Below are 9,740 nucleotides of genomic sequence, written 5' to 3'. Positions count from 1 at the left end.
CTATAGATTGGTTGGCTAGTTTCAAGAGGTTGGGGGGGATGGGGGGGGGAATCTTTTGGTAAGCTTTTTTACCATTTCCTTTTTTTTTGCAAGATTTTTGAAAAATCCATACATGTTTTTTTTTTTTAAGATGGGGAGGTTAGAAAAGGGGGGGGGGATAGAGGTTACGTTCATTTTCATAGCATGTGGGAGAGGTGTAAGAGTGGATATTATGCAAAAAGAGGGCATGGGGGGGGGGGGGGGATATGCATGGGAGAAGGAGGGAAAACATATGAAAGGTACATTCATATTCAAAGGAGAAGGGAGGAACTATGGGAGATATGCTCATTTTCAAAGTATATAATTTAATAATTTTGACATCATATTTGGATTCCTTGTTGAATTTTGATCATTTTGAGTACCCACATGAACATATTCCAATAAAAATTGAACAAATGGTGTTTTTTCATGAATTCAATTTTGGCATGTTTTGGGCCTATTTTGAATCTACGCCAACCAATCTATAGAACTAGCTAACCAGTCTCTCTAACTATGGTTCTCTGACTATGGTCTAGAAAATTCATGAAAATTGAAAAAAAACTCGTGACAAAAAGCTCACCAAAAAAGCACACCCAGGCGAGGGGACCTTTAAAAGTAGCTTCTCCCCTCGTTCAGGACTATCAGCAGTAGTCTCACTTCTAGGATTAACAAGAGCAGCATCAGTTTTAGGAGCAATTGGTACAATAGCACCTCTAGAAGCAGTAGTAGTTCACATAGAAAGAAAAATACAATAGCAACACTCTCATCTAACCATATAATATTGCTTAACTAGAAGCAACAGTAGCTCTAGTTGCATCATCCCTAATAGTTATTACAGGAGCAAGCAGCAACATGGCAACAGATGACAACAACCCCAACCTCTACATGTCCTATCCTATCATGGGATTGGTCAAGACTAGATACTACATGTAGCATCTTGAGTTGCAAGTGTTTCCAATGAATGCGTACTCTTCCTTCGATGTGATCCTTTTGCTTGAGGACTGCAACAAGATCTTAGGATAATGCCATGGTGCCCTATAGCAACAAATCTTAGGATAATGCCATGGTGCCATGTAGCAACAAATCTTGTGTTGACTCCTCTGCATCATCATTGTCTTCACTTAGGAGCTGAAATTCCAATTTAGAAATTATTGCCTTCTGATTTTGCACCTCTAGATACTTTTCTTTATACTTACCCAGTGTTGAGGTGTAGGCATGCTTTATATTATTGAGCTTCTTTTGGCTGTCCTAGCAACTAATCATTAAGCATGTAGAGTTGGAGTATCTCTTGTTCTTGAGCATCCAGTTCTACTTTGGCATTCACGATTGTCTCCCTTGATGCTATATCATTCCTTCTCTAGTGCTTGAATTTGTTGTTTACCATCTTTGAGGTTTTTCTGCAACTCATTGTTGATGTCTGTTATGGCATGGAACTGATCCTCTTTAAGTAGTAGGATTTCATTTAAGTGCACCATTTATTTTTTCAGATCATCATAAGAGACTTGCATTTGGGACAAGGATAGCTCAACCTCTTCCTTCCTACTCAAGGCATTAAATAGCTATAGGTGTTTTTCTTGTAGGAAAATTGTAGCTTGTAATGCATCCTTTCTACTTTTTGCTAAAGCATTTTGTACAAGGAGCTATTGTTGCATTTGCTCTTCCATGCTTTCCTTGAGCTTATGAATATCAGCCTCTATACTCTACAACTTTGTAATTTGGATCAATAGGATCATATGTCTTTCCTCTCAGTGCTACTCATCTGATGCTATGCTAGCAAATAATTATGACCATTATTGCAATTGCTAACTGTGATGCTATATGATTTGGAATGTGGTATTGCCTTGCTTGTATTGATCATATAGTTGGATCCCATGCACCTATGTCATACCTTGATCTTTTTTCTAAATAGTAGCCTGTTGTAGAGTGTCACAAGAGATGATTTGTGACTATGGCAAAGGAGCTGTACAATCGCCTCAACATTACTGACTTGTGATTCTTGAAGAGGAACCCTGTCTGGCCCACTTGTTAAGTCATTGTGAGGCGTGGCTCCCCCTTGTATCTTCCCATGAGTCAATCTATTGTGGTAGTATTTCTAAAGTGAGTTGCAAAGCTCTTTGGCAGAGTTCCACATTGTCAACCTCTAGAATTCAATTGGATTGTTAACCATCCATGTGATCCGCATTGAGAGTGGATGGGGGCTCTAGTTCCATTTAGGAGATAATATTAGCATTTCAAAGTCTTCTATTCCTTGTGTTGAGAGGGGTGTAGAGGCTTCCTCTTGTTGTATTGCAAACCCAATTATAATGGGCCAATAGATGGGCAATGTAAAATTTGCCAAATTTATGCATGTAATAGCAAGGATATGTGTTGAGCCCACTTCTGCAATATTTCCCTCCCAATCAGTGTAGCAGTTTTACTTGACATGTAATTTTTTTATACTCCTGTATGATTGAAAATTTTGCCACAAACTTGGCTACGTCTTTGCATTTTGGGTCTATATATATCACGATGTATTTCTCGATCTTGAGACTTTGTGCCAAGTGTGAACCAATCTTGAATTTCTGAGAATTTTGCATCCAAATGCTTCATTGGATATACTTATTATGCCTCTAGAAATGAGAAGGCTTTTTGAATTGTTGATCTACTAAGGTAGATTTGTAATGGCTTTTGATTATGTGTTATCATGCCATACTTAACCTTCTCCAACTCTCTGTTTGATATGATGTTATGAATTGAATGATGTATTCTCTCATAGCAGGTGTTGGTAAGAAGGATTGTAGCTTCTCAAAAAAGTTCCCTAGACTGTTGGACTGCAAGAAGTTGCATGCATTGGGGCTAACATGTTGAATGTTGAGACTCATGGCCATACAAGCTATATTGTTCTCTCTATTGTTAGCTCCTTATTGGCTTGGGCATCACATTGTTCTATGCCTGCATCCTACATAGTCGATGGCTCTGCCTCCAGTTGTCTGCCTCTAGTTGTCCTAGATCTACCTCCAATTATCCTAGCTCTAGGGTCTCTAGGTTCTGTGGCATATCCACTTGGCATGTTGCATTAATTCCCTCATCACGGTCTAGAACCACCAGCCATGGTTGTTTTGGTGTTAACCTCTGGGTTGGTGATCCTAGATCCTATCCTTCTTCAAATCTTTTTCCCATATTATTGAGCTATCTTTAGGCTGGCGTTTTACACATGAATTAGGTCCTCTAACATTGCCATGTGCTAATAGTCCTATGTGATAAGGTTCCATGTGCCAATAGTGAATGTTTTGTTTGCAAGCAGCTAATGTATTTTACTCTTTTTGTGATGACGGTGCCGTGTGTCTAGACCAAAGCAAGTATCTCTTGGGGATTTTATTTGTGCAACTTATTAGTGGTGCTCGAAATGTGTGGGTGATTTATGCAGGACTAGTGAGGTGGGAATTCTTCCTATGTGCTTAATTTGCCAGGGAGTTCATAGGGTAGCTAGGACTCAATCACCACCTCTAAGCCCTAGGTTGAAATCGATTGAAGCTACCTATATGTGTGAAGATGTACATATCCCATTGAGTGCTTGTGATACAATATAATGCTAGCTATGTAAGAATAAGGGTTCCCAAATCTTTATTATTGTCATGGATGACTTGTGTGTTGATGTAGTAGTGCTTTAGTCGACTCCCATTGATTGTTGTGCCATACACCAATTGAAAAGGCATAAATCGGGTATTGACATTTAGTGTGGTTTGATATGTAGCCTATGTATGCTTTTTCTATCCATAAAGCTAGACAAAAGTTATTGGATTATCTCATGTGCCTCTATCTGACACAATTTCAATGGGGCATCCAAATTGTGTAATCACATTTTCATACAAGAGCTTTTTTGTGCTTCTGGCATCTAGTTTTCTTGCTACTTTAGCTTTAGCCCACTTTGTGAAGTAGTTTGTGGTAGCCACAATGATGTAGTGTGATTTTGTTCCATTTGTGAATGCATGTATGGGTCCCATGAAATGAATCCCCCATTTTTCAAATGGTCGTTGAGTAGTAAATGCTGTCAGGGGGTTGAAACCCTTGTGCTAGGTTTTGATTACTTTTTTGCATACATTTTTTTACATAGTTGTAGGCATCTACCCAAAGGGTTGGCCGCAAATATCTGTGTGTGTGTGTGTGTGTGTGTGTAGTTTTTGATGTAGGAAACTTGCTTGTGAAGACAGAACTAGATTTTGATAAATGATCAAGATATTACCAAAATAATGAACAATAGTATTGGAAATTAGTGCAATAATTATATATTTTTTTAATGTGCAAAATGTCTCAAAAATGGTTTGTCAAGGGATCTCCTTGCTGTGAGAGTAATTTTTAGTCTCTTTCTCTCTCTTCTTCTACATTGGAGTTTTCTCTAGAACTCTCCCTCCTCCAAGCCCAGTGCTTACAAGTGGTGCCATGTGTCCTTCATTAGACACTACTCCTCTAGCCCTTACTTGGGCCTATTAATGGAAAATTGAATTACCAAGCATGAAAGGTGAAAATTTCAATGTCCCAAATACTTTCCAATCATTCGAAATGAATCGTTGTCATGTGTGCTTTTTTTGGGTGAAAAAGAAAATGGTTTACTTATGTGGGTATTTTATTAATAGGTCCACCTCCTATCTTCGACATGAAAGGCCATGTGAGAATGATATGTGTTTTTCAGTGCTAAAGACTAGAACATATTATACTTAGAAGTAACATGTTCATGAATTTGAAAAGTGCGTGTAGAAATGCTGAAAAAGTATAATATTGATGGTAAGCTTCCCATTTATTTTTCCCTTACGCTTTATTTATGAAAATTTGTTCCACAAAATAAGGTCCCTTATGTGCAACTTATGCCCTTCAATAACTCAAAATATGCTACCTAATGCCTTGTTCTAGACCATACAAAATTCATATTCCCATGTCTCGTAATATGTTTTTCATGAATAAAGTCCTTTGTGTCATTAGCCTCCATGCCCAATTAGGAAAAATTGAATAAAATATTGCTCCAATCATTGGCTCTTGACACAATAGAATCGATTCAAGCTCTTTTAATGGCATATGCCCTTAAAGCAATATGAGATTTACATTATTAGCATATTGGCAAAACAACTAAAATTTCCCAAAATTTCATACAATGATTTGAATGGGACATCATTTTCAAGTCTACATTTCTACCTTGATCAACATTATAAAAGCCAATACTAAGCCTCAATTTTCATGTCTAAAATTTTATATATGAACCATCACCTAGTACACAGAAAATTGTGCATCCCCTTAGATTTAGGAACTGCAAAATAGTATCATTGTTTTGACTCTTTGGCTTCTAAATCATCACTGTAATCAACAGAGACCATCATTTTCAATTCTTATTTACAACTCCGTTAGACCCTATCTTTACTAAGATATGAATCAGAAGCATGGAGAGCCTTCTCTGTTCGATCCAAATCACCACCTTGCTTAACATAAATACCATTTTCAGCTTTTCTCTATAAACTTTGCACTATTCACCAAAGTACAAAATGACTATCTGATTTGTATAGGGTTGGGTATCCTTTAGAATGTGTGTCCACATCCAATCAAAAACAAGGAGTACATAGTAGTGAAATAGGTGATTTGTATCTTCAAAGTGTTCAAATAAGTATCTATTCATTAAGAAAAGGGTTACAAGAAGTAAAATGACACTCTATCATTGTTGCAGTTCATACCCTTTCAGAGGAAGAAGATGCCAGAAACCATATCATTGCAAAAGAAAAATGCATCAAATTAACATAAAGTTTTCAAATAGTAACACAAAAAGAGGACGGAATTACAACCAAAATTTGAATTCTAACTTGCTCTTGGAATAATCATATAGATGAACATGGATATTCTTTCACCAATAGAATGTTACTATTGTTGAAATACAACAGCTACACACAAAGACCCATCTTAATCATACAAGTACATTTGATTAATAGAATGTTCCTTTCCAAAGAAGTGCAAAATTGCAAGGAAAGATATCATGTAGGCCACGTAGCATCCACATGACCAAACTAATGTTCGAAAGGTCATTAACCCACTTGTGAGCCCCTCATGAGGAAGGTATAGGGTACAGTGATTTGGGATAGGGTGTAGGAGGCTACTTGGAAAAGTTCTTGTAGTACGAACTGTCTTGGATGCACTAGAGACTATAGCATTTGCAGTACAAACTGTCTTGGCTGCACTAGAGACTGTAGCACTTGCACAACTTGTAGGGTTAGTTCATTATAGACATTATCATGGGCATGGTATATGTCATGGTGTGGGTCTTCTATGGGAAGATTTGTTGCTAGACCTGTAGCAAAAAAGCCACACAAACACCCATACTGCCATGTAGGCTACAGTGGGTACAATAGCATTTGTTCCACATGTCACATGGTAGCCACAAAGTTGCCATGTCATTGTGGGGCGGCCTACAAATACCCTTGAGTGGCACACAAGCTGCCATGTGTTAGTGTAGTAGCAAATGGACATTCCAAAGAAGTTGGGCAGCCATAGCAGACAAATGGTCATGTGGCATACGATATCCCTTGAGGGGACCAGTAGTAGCCAAGCCCATCCAATGACTAGGATTCTCTTTTCCCAAGGGAAGTTCCCATCAGTCAAAGGGAGAAATCGGCTCCTCTTAGTTTGCGTTACAGCAGGAAGTGGGCGCCAAAGCCATAAAAGCCCAGTCCCCTTCTTTCTAGGGCATCATCAACCTAGTAGCTCAGCCCCTCAGGATAGCATGCCCCCTCCTTTGCCTCTTCAGGTTTCTATCATCTAGACAATTGTAGCAATGAGACTCATCTCTAGCAATCTGCCTTCAGCCATAGTTAGATACCAAAAATCAACCTTATTAAGGGAAAAGATATATATGCATCGATCTTACCATGGAAATTCTATAGTTGTATTCTTTGGACAATGGATGAATGCTAAGGTCCTAGCTAATGGCCTAATACGAATCATCCATTGAGCACTAATCAATGTGTATGTGATAAGGTTCTTATGTATGTGGATGGGGACCATCTCCTCTAGATAGCATTCACACCTCTGCACTTTGTAGATAGCATGAGAAGGGTGCTCCATCCTTCAATGTCTGTGGCAACTCCAAGCAATCCAAGCAATTCTACTAGAATATGGTGACAATAATACACTCTAGCAAATCCCCCATGGACCTTGCATACAGTACTAAAGTAGATCAAGAATGGGGTCCCCACTCCCTAGGAAACCCACTTCCATCATGGAGGTACCCATCACTCTCAAGAGCCTTGGTCATAGTGCAAATGATCACTTTGTTTGTATTATTGTGGTCACCTCCCCACCTATGAGCCCCCATTGAGAAGGACATGGGGGTGGTGTATCAGGAGAAAGATCTAAGAGAAAAATGGAGGGCTACCACATGGGTTGCATTCAGGCTACCATGTAGGCAGTAAGAATAGAAACAAGTGGCTACTATTAGAGGGCAACACTAAGATGCTGTTGTGCCATAGATGGTGGGAAGAAGGGCCTACTGATGGGGCAGCTTACAAGGGCAATAGAAGCCTTGTACTTAGCAAAGCATAGGTAGGCCCTATAGGCTAATAGTAGTGTAGCAACTTGCAAGTTGGGTTAGTGCCACAATAGGCAAAACCAGTGATTGACTGCCACATGGCAATCATATGGAAAAAATGGAGGGATGCTAAAGTGTAGCAAAATATGTGATAGCAAATGGAGAGCAAGCCTGTGAACTAAGACAACAAAGAAATGAGAATGCAAAGAGAGGAAACTACATAGAAATAACAGAGAAACCCTCTCTTGAAATAGCTGAGATAATTTCCACAGAGGTGCTACAATTTGAAGGCAAAACTATGCTACAAGATGATGAGGTAGGACTGCACCTCACAACTCCCAAGAGTAGGAAGGGAATTGCACCACAAATATGCCAAGACGAGGTTGGGAGTTATGCCAAACAATTACCAAAAACTCCTATAGCAAGTACAAATTTAGGGCTCCAAATAACCCTATTCATAGTGGGGACTGGCAGAGAATTGACCAACTAGGTCTACAAACATGGATGATAGACCAAGTTTGGTTAGGTTAATCAACTTGGTCAAGTCGATTGATTTGACACAGGACAAGGTACTAAACTGGCATCGAATCAGCCTCACTGATTAATTATCCTTAAACCATGATGTATTCATCCAGCAGTTGACCTTAGCAATGTGCCCTGGCCACACCCCCAAATAACTTGTAGAAATACATGAGAAAGGACTCAAATGATACTCCTCTCTCTAGGCGATCACACCCACTTACAAGCCTTCTCTCAAATAATATTCCTCTCTCTAGGAAGTCACACCACTTATAGGCCCTCTCTCAAACCATATTCCTCTCTCTAGGTGGTCACACCCACTTACAAGCCCTCCCTCCCTAATTAACAAATGGGAGATAACTAACTCTGACCCCCCTTCTCAACTCCTTAATGTCGAGTGTAGAACCCAAAGAGCTGGAGTACTTTCATAGCAACTAAAGAAGCTTCATGTCCTTTGTCAAACTCACCTCTTCATGAATTAGCCTTCGTAGCCATGCCATCTCTTTTGCAACTCCATAACCAACTTGGCTCTCAGCCTCCATTGATGACAAGGCTAAAAAATTCATGCCACTCCACGAGATTTCTCTTGGACCAAGGGTGCACCTATTCTTTGCTCTCAACCTTCTTTTGATTGAATCACCTCCCCAATCAAACTCACACATAGTTTGCAACTTCACTCCCACTCGATCATTGGCACTTAGATGAGTACGTATAATAGGAGAGCACAATGGGTTTGTAGATCCCATCATCAAATGCTCCTTCCCATACTACCTGACATGTCAGTTTGTCTCAGATGGCCCCACTAACTCCACATGCTTGCCAATATTACATATTTGATGTACTAACAATAGGTGGTACCCAAGGACTGGTACATTTAGAGATTGGAAGGTATGCTTCCTTCCTCTACCATTGGGAACCATTTGTAATTTGCACTCACCTTCAACTAGAACAAGAGAGTTATGACCAATGCAAATGTCACTTGGTCACCACCGTAGGTCATGGAATTGCTCCTCAAAATGTGTCATTTGCCTAGAAGCACTACTATCCATAATCCACTCTCAGACTCATCAACGATGTGCACTGCCCCTCTCAACGTGAAGAAGAACTCGTGTATCTCTACGTGTATGAATGCTAAGGTTTATTGCAATTGCTGTGCTAATGAACTGGTATCCTTCTTGTGACTTTGCAGAGGGCACTCTCTCCAATAGTGACCCTTCTTGCCATAGTGATTACAACTCTGATTCACCTATAATGCCTCATGATGAGCATCAAACTTCTTTTCAAAAGACATTCCTTTACTTTTGTTGCTGGTAATTCACCCTTATCAAGCGTGGTGACCAAGGATTCCCATCCTCCTCCTCATGAAATTATAGTCGAATCACTCCTCCTGGTCCAACACCATCGGCACCAACTCCTCCCACATGAGCGCTCAGTCTCCCATTCATGTGTCGAATGTTGCACACACAAGGTAAGATGGGGCTGCAACATGATGGCCATATCCTTTGAAGAAAGCTCCTTCCTTGTTTGACGGACCTCCTACTAAAGTGCTTGTAACTTCTTGATATGCTCCCGCATGGTTGCCAACTTTGCAAGGTTCAACACTCTCATTTGCACTTCCAAGGGGACCCTCTTCATGGGTGAGACCCTATTATAGAGCAATGCC

The sequence above is a fragment of the Dipteris shenzhenensis genome, chromosome 2, assembly GCF_047967505.1.
Source record: "Dipteris shenzhenensis isolate YYH24624 ecotype China chromosome 2, Dip_SZ_1.0, whole genome shotgun sequence".
NCBI classification, from domain to species: Eukaryota; Viridiplantae; Streptophyta; class Polypodiopsida; order Gleicheniales; family Dipteridaceae; genus Dipteris; species Dipteris shenzhenensis.
Note: the sequence above shows the minus strand (reverse complement) of the source record.